The 16,509-nt window shown below is 45.7% G+C and overlaps 2 long non-coding RNA genes across 2 annotated transcripts; one reads left to right on the top strand and one right to left on the bottom strand.

Annotated features, from left to right (window-relative positions):
* The first annotated feature begins 4,826 nt into the window (after positions 1–4,826).
* Positions 4,827–6,570, top strand: LOC136620010 (uncharacterized). The gene is made up of 4 exons (XR_010791108.1): positions 4,827–4,991; positions 5,766–5,911; positions 6,137–6,235; positions 6,326–6,570. It is a non-coding gene; the product is annotated as an uncharacterized lncRNA (long non-coding RNA).
* A 3,805-nt stretch (positions 6,571–10,375) lies between these two features.
* LOC136620009 (uncharacterized) lies at positions 10,376–12,078 on the bottom strand. The gene is made up of 3 exons (XR_010791107.1): positions 11,827–12,078; positions 10,916–11,061; positions 10,376–10,660 (listed from the first exon to the last, which is right to left on the bottom strand). It is a non-coding gene; the product is annotated as an uncharacterized lncRNA (long non-coding RNA).
* Positions 12,079–16,509: the final 4,431 nt, after the last annotated feature.

Raw genomic sequence — 16,509 nt, 5'->3', positions numbered from 1 at the left:
GAGAAGGTGGCTGATGCCCTGATAGCCAAATTTACCTGTGTAACATTTCCCAGGGAGATGCTTACCGATCAGGACTCCAGTTTATGTCCAGCCTTATGCAGTGCCTCTGTAACATCTGGTAGCCAGCCCGTAAGAACCCCAGACTAATGGTCTGTGTGAGTGGTTTAATGGCACCCTAAAGCAGATGCTTAAGATGTTGGTCAAGTCCCACGGACGCGACTGGGAGCAGTTTCTCCCACACCTGTTATTTGCTTACAGAGAGGCACCTCACGCCTCAATGGGGTTCTTCCCCTTCGAGCTTCTGTACAGGAGGACTCTTGGCATTAGTAAGAGAATCCTGGGAAGGAGAACTGGGAAGTGTCGGTCATCGAGTATGTCATGCGGCTCTGTGACAAGATGCAGACATTGACACAGCTGGTGCGTGGGAACATGGAGCAGGCCCAAGCCAGCCAAAGGCAATGGAACGACCGTAATGTGAGAGAAAGGACTTATGAGGTTAGTCAAAAGATGTAGGTCCTAGTCCCACTGACCTAGAATAAGCTTCAGGCTGCTTGGGAGAGCCCATTTCGCATTCACCAGCGGCTCAATGATGTCAACCACATTGTCACGATCTACCACGCCGCGGAAGAGACAAAGGGGCTTCCATGTGAACATGATGAAGACTCATGTGCCTTGCAAGTGTGTAGCCTTCTTAAAGAAGGCAAGGCAGCCATCCCAGTGGATCTGCTAGCCACCGCTCAGGCGAATGGATCTATTGAGGATGCAGATTTCAACCTGCAACTCTCTGGGAAGGAGAGGTCCCAGCTGCAGGAGGTCCTGCTTCCCTTCCTACCCATCTTCACTGGGAAACCAGAGAAAACACAGTTGAGAGTTCACCTGGTGACCACTGGGAGCCAATCCCCAGTTAGGTAGTTGACCTACAGAGTCTCCCTAGAAGTGCAGGCGGATATGAAGTGGGAGATTGAGGAGATGTTGCATCTGGGAGTCATCCAAAAGTCCCAGAGTACATGGGCTTCTCCTGTAGTCCTCGTGCCCAAGAAGGACCGGACTAATAGCTCATTGATGCCTTGCATCGATGAGCTATTAGACAGGCTAGCCAATGCCCAGTACATCACCATTATAGATCTGAGTTAGGGGTATTGGCAGATCCTGACCAAGGAGGCACAAGAGAGGTCTGCTTTCAACACCCCCTTCAGACTTTATTAGTCCAGGATGATGCCTTTCGGCATGAAAAATGCTTTGATCACCTTCCAGTGCTTGGTGAATCTTTGAGGAGCTTGAAGAGTGTACAGTAGCATACTTGGATGACACTGCCATCTTCAGCTCCACTTGGCAGGAACACCTGAAACACCTACCAAAGGTGCTAGGGCAGATACAGGCTCCGACCCAGGGAGGTGGCCTATGCCACCATAGAAAAGGAATGCCTGGCCATTGCATGGGCTCGACAGAAGCTGCAGCCATATCTCAACAGGCGCAACTTCACTTATGACGGATCACAAATCCCTCAGCTGGTTACACCAGGTTGCGGGGCAAAATGGCAAACTCCACCGATGGAGTCTGGCCCTTCAATAATATGATTTTTCCATTCGGCACCGAAAAGGGACTGAGCATGGAAATGCAGACAGACTATTTCGTCAGGGGGAGGCAGCGGAGAGGGAGTAGTAGGTGCCATGGGGGACCAACCTACAATGCCCATTCAAAAGGGGAAGGTGTGATATAGAGACTGGTGGGTCATCAGCCATTTTGCTGTATGAATCATCCATTGTGTGTGTAATTAGATTGCATTTGTAGTTTTAGTCGACCTTTTCCACCCATTTCCTCACTCCTGCCTGTTGAATATTTGCATTTAGAAAGGCAACTGGGCTCACCTTTCCTTGGACAAGAGCTGTAATGTAAATAAGCCCTTCCTTTCTTCTTTGCTCCTGTCTCCACCTGTCTGTTTAGTATTAGCATGAGAAAACCACATGGTGTGATCATTTACTTGTGAAAGTCTAAGGAAAATTATTCAATTAGGAGCTGGATTTTGGCAGACAGACTGGCACTGACATTCAAATGAAGGAAACATCTTTTAATAAGGATTATTGGTCGTGTGAAATTCCTATTCCAATATGGATTATATTTTCTGAATCGGTCGGACCAGCTGAACACATCTAAACTCATTGGGGTGCGGTGCTCAGAACAACCCCAACTGGCATATCCACATACCTGGTAATAATTTATGTGCCGTGTGTGATATCGTTGATTAGATAAAATCATGTCTGGAAATATCCTGCAGAGATATGGCCGAAATGGGGAATTGTGTTTTTTCACAGGCACGATACATTTACCCCTCTCTTCTCTGAATGACCTCAGAGGGGGCGGGGGGAGGTTTGTTTTGGGGAAACTTATAAAGTGGCTCAGAGAGGCAGGGCGTCAGACCTTCGGAGATATGCCACAGCATAAGGACTTTCCCGTTTGCTTCCCATGACTCCGCACAAACAGAACCTCGCGCTGAACATCCCAAATCTGATATCTTTATTTTCTCCTTGTTTTATTTTAAGTACTGCCTGTTGTATATACCTGTAAACCTCCACTGTAGCATCCTTTTCTGTATATATATATACATACATACATACTAACTCTGCCAGTCTTTTTTTAGAATAAGGCCCCCTGCACAAGGGCGGAAATTTGCATGCGTGCAGAAGCCTGGGAGAGCTGGGTACACATCCGCCTGTATTCTAATGACTCCACTCTTGCAATTCTGCTAGGGTGATCGATCGAGGCTCTGCTGTGACATGTGTTTGCAGCGGTGAGAGCGCTTGGAATAGTCGATCTGTGACAAATCTGTGATAGAGGTGGGATCTGTCAGGTCCCCCCTTTCCCATCCGTGACAGTACCTTTTTTTTGTGCCTGCGAAAACAGGCACAAAAAAGTGAGATTGAAACCGTCCTAAGTGTTTTTTTTGTAACTTTTTAGTTACAGGCACTGCACTGTTTATATGTTGTTATGGAGACCACGCCTGATTCATTTAAATGGGCGGGATGACGTGACCTTTGTATGTAGGAGTAGAGGAAGCATGCATGGCTCTGCATGACTCCACCTGAAATGGCTGTTGTTTTTTTCTTCCACTTGTATTCACCTGCCATGTGAATATGGATTAAAGCAAGTCTTTAAGGAACAGTGAGTGCTGTTTGGTTCTTCTTTTCCTTTTTATGAACTCTCTTTAGGCCTCCTGCACACGGGCGGACTCCGCAGCAAATACATTCCCATAGCATTCAATGGCAAAACGCCATTTCATCTCCACGAGCAGAAATCAATTGCGATTTTCCCCTCACGGAGAAGAAATCGCAGCATGCTGCGATTTTGTGCAGGTTACGCATGGTCGGTTTCCATTGAAGTCAATGGAAGTCGTCCGTCCCATGGCACTTCCGCAGTGAGCACTGCGAAAGTATTGCAGGATACACGTCACCCCCCAGCGCCGGTGGCTACTGCGTATGCTCGCAGACGCCGCCGGACAGGTACGTAGGGGTCACCGGCCAGGCACCGGGTCGAACTCCGCTATGGGAATCCCACATGCGGGGTCCGACCCGCCCATGTGCAGGAGGCCTTAGTTGTATCTTTTCTCTCCATACTCCTGATCTCACAAGCTCTCCTCCTCTCTGTTTTGCTCTGTTCCATAGGAGAAAGGTACTCCTACATCTGAATTCACACGCCTCTGCTAAGTTGATTTTGTTCCTTCAGGAAATACAGGAAATCTGCACTTCATAAAAATTGTGACAAACACTGAAACATGACAGAGCATGTGAAGATAGCATTAGGTCGGTCTCAGACAACCCGGATTTGAATTGCGGATTCCACGAATGGTGTTTGTGCGGACGATGTGCGGTACGGTGAATGCCGTAAAATTATTTATCTTACATGGTGAATGCTGTAAAAATAATTTTTAAACGTAATGTAAGAATTGCTATTTTTCTTTTGTTTGCCTCCCAAAAAACGTAATAAAAAGCAATCCAGAATCACATGTAGCCTAAAATCGCACCGATAAAAATTACAACTCTTCCAGACCTCACAGAGCTCTGTTGCTGAAAAAATAAAACTGCTAAGAATCTTAGAATGTGGCGATGCAGATTCAATTGTTTTTCTTTAAAACATGCTTTTATTGTGCTAAAGTAGTCAAAATTTTAAAAAAATCTATATAAGCTCAGTATTGCAGCAATCGTGCTGATCCAGATAGGAAAGTTATTGTGCTGTTTTTACCAAATGGTGAACACTGTAAAAACAAAACCCAAAGAACAGTGGCAAAATTTCTGGACGTTTTTGCCGTCAGCACCCCCCAAAATGTAATAAAAGTTATATAACACATTGTATATACCCCAGAGTGGTGCCATTAAAAAATACAAGTTATCAAAAAAACACCACCAGCCCTCATATGTCATGGCTCTTGCAATGTGACAATGAAAATTGCTTTGTCCTGTCAGCAAAAAAAAATAAAATTATACTTGCCTCCATCCTGCCCTGCATCACTTTATAGTCTAACCTGTGGAAACAGAGAAGTTAAAAAAAACAAAGCATACTCACCTAATCCCGTTGTATTTCTTCCCTTTCTTGTTTACTTGCCGTGTGAGGGGTCAACTCCTATGGCACCTGCACGCCGAACCTTCTATCTGTCTGGTCTCTCAGCGCTGACATACTTCCTGGTCTCCGAGCGATGTAGCCCCGCCCACAGCAAGTCAGTGTAGCGGGGCGCATATTAGTAGTTTACACTGCGGTTATTCCTGCTGCCGATTCCAGCCAATGAGGTGGCTGGAATCGGCACCATGTGACCTCCCATTGTGCACGAGCAGTACAGTTCAGCTGCTGTGCACGATGAGAGCTGTGCCCGCGCCTCACGTGACCGGTGACGTCACCGGTACTTGAATTTGCCCGCGAATTCCGAGCCTACAGAGGAAGCTGATGGTTGGAGCCTTTTATACTACTTTCAACGTGGGAGAGGAAGATTTCTGCGCTGTGTGGTGAGTACCTACCTGAGATTAATGCGCTGTGTGCTGAGTACCTACCTGAGATTAATGCGCTGTGTGCTGAGTACCTACCTGAGATTAATGCGCTGTGTGCTGAGTACCTACCTGAGATTAATGCGCTGTGTGCTGAGTACCTACCTGAGATTAATGCGCTGTGTGCTGAGTACCTACCTGTGATTAATGCGCTGTGTGGTGAGTACCTACCTGAGATTTCTGCGCTGTGTGGTGAGTACCTACCTGAGATTAATGCGCTGTGTGCTGAGTACCTACCTGAGATTAATGCGCTGTGTGCTGAGTACCTACCTGAGATTAATGCGCTGTGTGGTGAGTACCTACCTGAGATTAATGCGCTGTGTGCTGAGTACCTACCTGAGATTAATGCGCTGTGTGCTGAGTACCTACCTGAGATTAATGCGCTGTGTGGTGAGTACCTACCTGAGATTAATGCGCTGTGTGGTGAGTACCTACCTGAGATTAATGCGCTGTGTGGTGAGTACCTACCTGAGATTAATGCGCTGTGTGGTGAGTACCTACCTGAGATTAATGCGCTGTGTGTGGTGAGTACCTACCTGAGATTAATGCGCTGTGTGTGGTGAGTACCTACCTGAGATTAATGCGCTGTGTGCTACGTGTGGTGAGTACCTACCTGAGATTAATGCGCTGTGTGGTGAGTACCTACCTGAGATTAATGCGCTGTGCGCTACGTGTGGTGAGTACGTCACCTGAGATTTGCGCGACGCCACCTGACGCAACCTGTCTTTTTTGCAGATTTGTGCGCTACGTGGGGAGACGCGGCCACCCGAGATTTGTGCGCTTTTTTTTGCAAACTTACGTGTGGAGATGATCCTGACGTTTGGACGCGTTTTGAGAAGAATTTCGCTTCGCTTGCACACAAGCTGACATAACTCGTCGAGGTAAGCTGCTGCATCTGCTAAAATTTTCATTGCGTGCATCTGCTCATACGTGCTTATTTTGCGCATATTTGCAGGTTTTCGTGTGTACGTGTAGATATAATATATGATTCTTCTGACCAGGTTGGGGGAGTAGTGGTCAATGTAAGTGGGTAGAGCGGATCTAGGGATCAGTAATACTGGTGTGATGTGACTGTTAACCTGCTGATTTTTCGTTATTTCCTGCAGATCTGACGTCCTTGAGAATGGGAAGGCTGGCGGACAGTGAAGAGACCCTCAACGTTCAGCAATCTTGAAACCCTTCGTTTTATGGACTACTTTTTGCCGGTGACTCACCTTTTTTTTTTTTTTTGGTATTTTTGGATAGACTAAGCTTTTATTTATTTTCTTGCAAACTTTTTTCCTTCTTCTTTACAGGTGAGCTGATAAGTAATTTCAAGATTAGCACACTGGGTTTGCTCACAATCGTTGTTGAAGCAACAGAGAGACTGACGGTCCTAGATGTTGGCTCAGTAGGACGCTTTCAAGATGGGCATGTTTGCAAATCGAAGTGATTCTTACATTGTATTTTCTGTGCCTTGTTGTACTTCGTTTAAGTGGTAAAAATGGGCAGTTAGAAGTTGTGTATATTAATTAAAATTAAGAATATTGACAGTTTTGAAGACATTGTAATTTTTTAACATTTGCAAATGTTATATCTCATATGTGCAAGCATACTCTACAAATCCTTGCCAACATATTTCCATCTGTTCACTTTATTCTGGACGCACATTTGCAAAAACATCTTTTGTTTGGAACCATTTTGGAGACATTCAAGTTGAACCTCATTTTTCCTCATTTTGCTAAATCCTTTTTCCTCCACCGAGCCAAGATTGCAAAGGCTCGTGGGTGTCAGAATACATACCCCCTAAAATGACCCTATTTTACAAAGTACACCCCTTAATGTGTTCACTGAGTGGTGTGAGGAGTATTTAGATCCCACATTTTCAGGAATTAATGGAATTATGATAAAAAAAAATTATAATAAGGCTTTATTTCGGCTAATGTGCTATTCTAAATTTTTTTCCACCAAAAATCATCATTTTCATGTGCACTGACACCCCAAAATGGATACCCCTGTTTGTATTGTTTTCAGAAATGTACCCATTGTGGCCCTAATGTTATGTTAGTATGCACAAATGGGACCCAAAATGTAATCAGTACTATGTGGCTTTCTGAACAGACTGTTATGATCGTGTGGGCAGATTTAGCAGACTGCCAACACCATCGTGACCAAAGGACTAGTAGTCTAGTAGTATATATGCACACAGGAAACACAGGAGATACACATGGAATGCATGCAACTAACCCTGTGCTAAAGAGGGGGGGGGGGGGTGTCGAGAGTGGCCCAACCTAAGCATATACATCCCCAAATAAGAGGGCGGCCCAGCGGTCTTCGGAACTGGGCCATAGCTGATCCTAGGAGCCACAGAACAGGACACACGCATGGCATATAACAGAGACGGAACAGAATACACAGAGATAGAAAACACTGCATACAGAAGCCAAAAATGCAACCACTACTAACAGGCTGATTATAAAGAACAGGTATTACTTGACATTGTAGACAAAACGTGAAGCTAGCGGGCGAACTTCTAAGCTCCTGGTTATACCGCTAGTCCCTACACTAACCATGAGTCCAGGAGACCCGGACAATACTGCCCACTTGGCCTGTAGCAGCAGCCACAATGCATACTCGAGTATAGCCGATCCCAGTGTTAGCCGAGGTACCTAATATTACCCCTTGCCTTATACTCAAGTCAATAATTGACCCCAGGTTTTTGGGGTAAAAGTTGGTACCTTGGCTTATACTCAGGTTGGCTTAGACTGAAGTATATCTGATTTACATACAAAAACCTAATGAAATAAGAGCAATCGTTGCATGCAAAGCATTAACCCTTTCCAATCCACTTATTATTTCTCACCCATTCTCCCCAGCTCCAAATAAATTGGTTCTGGGGAGAATGGGTGAGAAAAAATACACTTTCCCTGCACCCTCCTGAGCTGACAGAGTTCAGGAGGGTGCAGGGAGGGACCTGCTTACCTGTCCGGCGTCTTCAGTACTCTCCTTCTGCCTCCCGGTTCGGCGATCATGTGACTGCTGGGGTCAGGTAACACCGGCGGTCACATGATCGCCGGCCAGAATCTATGCATTACATAGCGCTAAGTAATGTGTAAAGGAGAAGGCAGAAAGGATTAAAATCCCTTTCTGCCTTCTCCTCGGGGGTCTTCGATGAGGACCAGTGCAGGAGTGCATCTGCACCCGATGTGCCTGACGATCGGTTGCAGATCCACTCCTGCACTGCAGTGTCGGGCCTGCCCCGACATTGGAGGGAAATTATGATGTCGGGGCAGGCCCGACATTGGACTGGAAAGGGTTAACAGCGGGAATCTGTTGTCTCACCCATCCCCTCTGTGGCTGCGGGAGGCCAACTGTCATTAGCAACAGTCTTCAGCAGTAGATGGTGTGGGCTCAGATCTGTAGGATGTAGATGCAAGTCCATCCCAGAAAACTGCTTCCTAACATATACATACATTCACGTGCTGCGGTGGCAAGGGGTTAAAAGTGTTCCCTGGGACTCCAGTACTGATGATCTATGCGCAGTGAAGTGGTGATCTGCCTCCCAGAATCCCTGCCAATCAGCTGATGACGAGTGCGCACCGCTGCCACTTCAGTCTATGCCAGACGCAGCACCGTACATTTCCGGCTGTACACGCCTGCATAGGATTGCATTTCAATACGCAATCCTATGCAGAAGGCCGTGGTTTGTCTACGCAAAATCACGCGCAGAAAACAAACCGCGCCATGCTCTGATTCTGTGCGGGGTTCGCAGAGCCCCGTACAGAAACGCCACTCGCTGGCTGCCGGCTCTGCGCATGTGGCGTCTGCTGGCACATGAGACAGAGCTGCGGAAGCGGGCGAATTCCGCACTGCTCTCTGCAGGCGCTCAGGTCGGGTCCCGTTGCGAGCAGCTGGATGCGACACGGCCGTCTGCAGGCGGACTTAGGCCTCATGTCCACTGGAAAAATACAATCCGCGTAGAATCAGCTTTCAATTGTATAATTTTCATGCAGATATCCGCACACATTGCTGTCAATGTGATAGCAATGTGGCCGATCCGCGGTAAAATGGAGCATGCCGGGTTTTTTCTCCCACGCATGAAAAACGCAATTCTATTAAAATTCCATCCGCGGGTGCAAAAATCAGTTTAATGGACGGGATGGCCAATGATTCCCTAGGGGCAAATCTGCTGCGGAAACCGCAATTCCATTTTGCTAGTGGACATGAGGCCTTAAGGCTCCTTCCCACAGACGGATCTACCGTGTTTCCCCGAAAGTAAGACCGTGTCTTACTTTCTTTTTATCCCCAAAAGCCCCACTATGTCTTACTTTCGGGGTATGTCTTATATTGGAAAATGGAGCATGAAAAAATCTGGACCATGCTCCATTTTCATGCGGGTCTCCCGGGACACAAAAATCAAATTGTACTCACACGCTCTGGTTCTTCTCTTCGCTGCGGCGCCATCTTCTCTCAGTCGCAGCCGGATCATTTTGCTTCGGCCCGGCGCATGTGCGGGGCACGTCACCGACGTCATCATGCACATCCGCCGAGCCGAAGAAAGAAGATCCGGCCGCGACGAGAGAAGATGACGCCGCAGCGAAGGAAGTATCCGGAGCGTGTGAGAGGTAAGTTAATTCTGATTTATTCCTATTTTCAGCGCTCATGTCCGCGGGGCAGGAGGGACCCGCTGCAGATTCTACATGGAGAATCCGTAGCGGGCCTGATTTTCCCCGTGGACATGAGGCCAAAGGCGGCAGACGCGGTGACGTATGGAGGGGGGGGGCGGCGCGGAAGTGGGCAGGAGGCGGCGCGCAGCTACCGTAGATGAGAGGGAGGCGGCAATACCCCCGTGTTTCCCCGAAAGTAAGACATATGTCTTACTTTCGGGGTACGGCTTACATTGGCCGACCCCCCTGAAACCCCCGAAACGTCTTACAATCGGGGGGTGTCTTACTATCGGGGAAACACGGTATTCAACCTAATAGCTCAATGCTTACGGTGCGTAATTTCACAGCGGAATTCCGCACCGTAAAATGCCGCGGGTATACGCGCGGACGGCTTCCATTGCAGTCTGTGGAAGCCGTCCATTCACGCTATTTTCCGCTGTAGCACAGCGGAAAATAGCGTGAAACCGCCTCTACGCCTACCGCCAGCCGCGTCACATGCCGCTGCGGTGCGTCTCACGCTCTATTACCCACGCGCACTGAGGCGTCATGCGGGACTCTGGAACCAGAGTTAAGTATTGGGGTCTCTTGGGGCTGCCGTGATGGGCTCCGCCCCGGAATTCCATGGCGGAGCTCGTCGCAGCCAGCTTTACAGCGTGGGTAATCAGGAGTTAAAAACATAAATAAGGTAAAACAAAAAAACAAATTCAAATCACGTTTTATTATTTATTAAAAATGTGGATTTTACACCAAGTGTCATTCCCTGATAAACCAAAGGCCGCTGTGTTTGGGGATCTTTTCTGTTTACTCAATCGGTGTAAAATATTGCGCAGTTTTTCAGGATACTCCAAAAAGCTTATAAAAAAAAAAAAAAAAAAGGTGAGTCACCGGCAAAAAGTAGTCCATAAAACGAAGGGTTTCAAGATTGCTGAACGTCGAGGGTCTCTTCACTGTCGGACAGCCTTCCCATTCTCAAGGACGTCAGATCTGCAGGAAATAACGAAAAATCAGCAGGTTAACAGTCACATCACACCAGTATTACTGATCCCTAGATCCGCTCCACCCACTTACATTGACCACTACTCCCCCAACCTGGTCAGAAGAATCATATATTATATATACGTACACACACGCGCGTGCGTGCGTACACACACACGCAAGCGAAAACCTGCAAATATGCGCAAAATAAGCACGTATGAGCAGATGCACGCAATGAAAATTTTAGCAGATGCAGCAGCTTACCTCGACGAGTTATGTCAGCTTGTGTGCAAGCGAAGCGAAATTCTTCTCAAAACGCGTCCAAACGTCAGGATCATCTCCACACGTAAGTTTGCAAAAAAAAGCGCACAAATCTCGGGTGGCCGCGTCTCCCCACGTAGCGCACAAATCTGCAAAAAAAGACAGGTTGCGTCAGGTGGCGTCGAGCAAATTTCAGGTGACGTACTCACCAGACGTAGCGCACAGCGAATTAATCTCAGGTAGGTACTCACCAGACGTAGCGCACAGCGAATTAATCTCAGGTAGGTACTCGCCACACGTAGCGCACAGCGCATTAATCTCAGGTAGGTACTCACCACACACAGCGCATTAATCTCAGGTAGGTACTCACCACACACAGCGCATTAATCTCAGGTAGGTACTCACCACACACAGCGCATTAATCTCAGGTAGGTACTCACCACACACAGCGCATTAATCTCAGGTAGGTACTCACCACACACAGCGCATTAATCTCAGGTAGGTACTCACCACACACAGCGCATTAATCTCAGGTAGGTACTCACCACACACAGCGCATTAATCTCAGGTAGGTACTCACCACACACAGCGCATTAATCTCAGGTAGGTACTCACCACACACAGCGCATTAATCTCAGGTAGGTACTCACCACACAGCGCATTAATCTCAGGTAGGTACTCAGCACACAGCGCATTAATCTCAGGTAGGTACTCAGCACACAGCGCATTAATCACAGGTAGGTACTCAGCACACAGCGCATTAATCACAGGTAGGTACTCAGCACACAGCGCATTAATCTCAGGTAGGTACTCAGCACACAGCGCATTAATCTCAGGTAGGTACTCAGCACACAGCGCATTAATCTCAGGTAGGTACTCAGCACACAGCGCATTAATCTCAGGTAGGTACTCACCACACAGCGCAGAAATCTTCCTCTCCCACGTTGAAAGTAGTATAAAAGGCTCCAACCATCAGCTTCCTCTGTAGGCTCGGAATTCGCGGGCAAATTCAAGTACCGGTGACGTCACCGGTCACGTGAGGCGCGGGCACAGCTCTCATCGTGCACGGCAGCTGAACTGTACTGCTCGTGCACAATGGGAGGTCACATGGTGCCGATTCCAGCCACCTCATTGGCTGGAATCGGCAGCAGGAATAACCGCAGTGTAAACTACTAATATGCTAGCGGGGCTGCATAGCCTTACCTCACATGAAGACAGGGAGAACTACAGTATCAAAATTTACTAAAGAAATGGTAAAAAATAGACATCTTCTTATAAGTATACTCATATGTATATGTGTGTATGTATATAGGTGTGAGTGCATTTATATATATCTATATATATATATCTATATATATAAAATTGAATGTATGTCTGTCTGCGTGCGTGCGTGCGTGTCTGCGTGCGTGTCTGTTTGTCCTTTATGCGCTACTACACCATTCATCCGATCGCCATGAAACTTTGGGAAGTTGTTAAGTACACTCCTGGGAAGATTATAGGCATAGTACAAATATCCTACGATAAATGGCGCGCGAGCTTCGTCGAAAGTTACGCCCCCCCCCCCACGTAGATCGAATAAGTAAGCCACCTGCTATTGTGATGTCATCACTGATGTCATCAACATCGGACGCCCTTGAACATGCCCCAACATGTTCTATAAAGCTGCATTGTGATGTCATTAAGGCTGTCAGTTCTATGGCGACATGTAAAGAAATTGACTTTGAAAACCAATATGCGTGTTCAACTACAAAATGATGCATCCGCCGAACGCTTCGCAAAACAATTGCTGGATATTGGAAATGGGAAAATGCCTATCGACAGATCTACACAATGTATCACATTGCCAACAAACTTTGGAAAGATGACATCAACCAAAGACGAATTGATCCAAAAGGTGTTCCCAAATATTGCGCGGAATTACCAAAATCATCAGTGGCTCAGCGCATGTGCTATATTAGCAGCTACCAACAACGATGTCAATGCCATCAATTTCAGCATTCAAAACGGAATACCAGGCGAAGCGACAACGTAGAAGTCCATCGATACTGTGATGAATCAAGATGAAGCTGTCAATTACCCAATGGAATTCTTGAATTCACTCGATTTTCCAGGTATGCCACCGCATATTTTAACATTGAAAATAGGCGTGCCTATCATTCTTCTCCGAAACATCCATCCACCAGACTTTGCAACGGTACAAGACTTTCAGTGAAAAAGATGATGAACAATGTCACCGAAGCTACAATTCTGAATGGGAAATTCAAGGGGAAGATGTTCTGTTGCCACGGATTCCAATCATCCCAACAGATATGCCATTTGAATTCAAACGTTTACCGTTTCCGGTGCGACTCACTTTTGCAATGACCATCAACAGAGCACAAGGACAATCGCTGCAAGTGTGTGGGCTAGATTTGGAGAGTCTTCGCAGCAACGCGCGACGGGTACGCTATTATGACACGTACAGCTTGGAACCACTAGAGCACGCCAGCCAATTACCATTGGAGTTGGAAGTGGGTAAACAAGTACTAGGATATCTTCCTAAGAAGCCACAGTAGCTGGATAAATTGGATGTTCCACCCAATGGCTATTTTATTCAGCCCGCAAGGGGGAAGCAGCGGCCTACAAAATCTCATTCAGGTAGGTAGGTTCAGTTCTTGGAGGTTGGGGAATGCTTATGGGCAAGGCCTTATGTCTCATCCCAACTCGATTATTCAATTCTAAGCGCAAAAGAATTAGCATCCAAATTTTATGTACGGAATTTAATTCTCTCATTTCCTGATGTCATAGATAGATAGACTGTATGCAATAACCCTGATAGATAGATAGATAGATAGATAGATAGATAGATAGATAGATAGATAGACTGTATGCAATAACCTAGATAGATAGATAGATAGATAGATAGATAGATAGATAGATAGATAGATAGATAGATAGATAGATAGATAGATAGATAGACTGTATGCAATAACCCTGATAGATAGATAGATAGATAGATAGATAGATAGATAGATAGATAGATAGATAGATAGATAGATAGACTGTATGCAATAACCCTGATAGATAAATAGATAGATAGATAGATAGACTGTATGCAATAACCCTGATAGATAGATAGATAGATAGATAGATAGATAGATAGACTGTATGCAATAACCCAGACAGATAGATAGATAGATAGATAGACTGTATGCAATAACCCTGATAGATAGATAGATAGATAGATAGATAGACTGTATGCAATAACCCTGATAGATAGATAGATAGATAGATAGATAGATAGATAGATAGATAGATAGATAGATAGATAGATAGATAGACTGTATGCAATGACACGTACAGCTTGGAACCATAAATACTAGAGCACGCCAGCCATTTACAGTCAGTCTCCATTGGAGTTGGAAGTGGGCAAACATGTACTAGGCTATCTTCCCAAGAAGCCACAGCAGCCGGATAAATTGGATGTTCCACACAACGGCTATTTTATTCAGCCTGCAAGGGGGAAGCAGCGGCCTACAAAACCTCAGTGGTCGCTGCTGCCGTCATCTAGATATATAAAAACGAATGTATGTATGTATGTCTGTCTTCGCAGCAACGCGCGACGGGTACGCTAGTATATATATATAGACACATGCATACATATGTATGTATATTTATATATATGTGTATATATATATGGAAACGCAGCTATATGCTACTGTATACATATATACACGCAGCCAGGCATGCATATATATATATATATATATATATATATATATATATATATATATATATATATATATATATATATTTATATGTACTTAGACACATGTTTATAAAGTGGTATGCCTGTACATATGCATATACATAAATTTAGATATGCATATATATATAACAAACACACATACATATGTATATAAACATGTATGTGTGTGTGTGTGTGTGTGTATACGCTCCCAGCATCTTCCTTCTCTTCACTATGTGCCAGAGCCGGCCCGTCACTAGTGACGTTTCTGTGCGGGCCTCAGCGATTAATAGATTAATTCAAATATAGATTCACATATGCATATATGTATATAAATGCATGTACGTATTCATATATATATGTGTATATATATATATATATATATATATATATATATATATATACATGTATATATATGCATACATATATATCTGCTTATTTTTTTCTGTTTATTTTACACTTGGTTCTACAATACAAACCTTTTAAAGTAGGTAAAAAAAAGTTGCAAGTTTAAAATTTATTGTTTGACGGCTTACCTAGCAGCAAGCGTACATTTATATTGGCACTTCTTTTTTAAATGTGCCCGCCTCTTCCCAGCGTGCATGCGCATTCCAGCCAGGCAATTCTGCGTCACCAGTGATGTCTCTCGCATTGCCCCGAGTCGATAGCGAGTGCGCATGCGCGACGGGAAGGGGAACGCATGCGCACGCGGCAGCGGCTCCTGAGGTTAGATACGGCCGGTGTAGAAGTGACGCATTACGTGTCACATGCTAACCGCTGACCTGGGCGGAATTGTTTGCCGGTCGGCATGGTCGAGGCAGTTGCAGAAGCTGGAACTTTGCCAGCTTGCACACTGCCTTATACAGCCTGCAGAGGGACATCGGAAGAAGAGGAGGTTTCTGGTGCACAGCCCGGCAAGGTTCAGGTGAGTATAGAATTTTTTTTTTGCTGACAGAACCCCTTTAAGGCTGGTCACCTAGGTGTTAATAAATATACCAATGCAGAGGAGTGAGGGTGTTAGTGTAATATAGCGCTACAGGAATATTATTGTGTCCCAAATTAAGGATTAAAATTCGAGCAGCTAGGAGAATGACTGACACTTAAAACAGCACTTGTGTAAAAGGCCCATTTACACAGGACAAGTGTCGGGCATCGTTTGCCCGACACTCGTCCTGTGTAAATGGGCCTTAAGTCACAAATTATTCCCTTTATCAGCTAAACAGCTAAAGAATTTATAGTCCTTCAGGAAAAATACATTGGGAGCGAGACTAAGGCCTCATGCACAAAGGTGGATTTGATTTGCGGAACCTGCAGAGCAGGAAGACATGGGCACCCGCAGAACAGCTAAAGGCATGCGGATGTGTTTTTTTTCTCGGCGTGGGGATCGCACGCACGAGAAGAAATTGCAGAATGCTCTATTTTTCTGCGAATCCAATAGGGACTGCTTCCATTGAAGTCAATGGAAGCCATCCAATTCGCGGCACACCCGCAGCTGTCACTGCAAACATACCATAGATCTGCGGGAAAGCAGGAGATAAAAAAAAGAAAAAAAACATTGCGCATGAGCCAGGCGCGTCAGCTGGCGTGTCCAGACACATCCACCATGCTGAAGAAAGAAGATGCGGCCACGCTGGATCCGGAGGGGTAAGAAACTGTATTTTAATGCCTATGTGTGAGGGCATGGGCGGACTCCGCTGCGGGATTCAGCAGTGGAATCCGTTCATGCCCGTGTGCATGAGGCCTGAAGGTCACCTGATTTATCGTATACATAACTTGTTACACCTCTTTATTGCTGATTAGTAAACTCAGCATGTGCAGTGATGGCGGTCTCTAGGTCTTTTAGTCACGCACTGTCTGATATTATTAATTG

This window comes from Eleutherodactylus coqui, chromosome 3 (genome assembly GCF_035609145.1).
Source record: "Eleutherodactylus coqui strain aEleCoq1 chromosome 3, aEleCoq1.hap1, whole genome shotgun sequence".
NCBI classification, from domain to species: Eukaryota; Metazoa; Chordata; class Amphibia; order Anura; family Eleutherodactylidae; genus Eleutherodactylus; species Eleutherodactylus coqui.
Note: the sequence above shows the minus strand (reverse complement) of the source record. Positions and strands in the feature narration are given on the sequence as shown.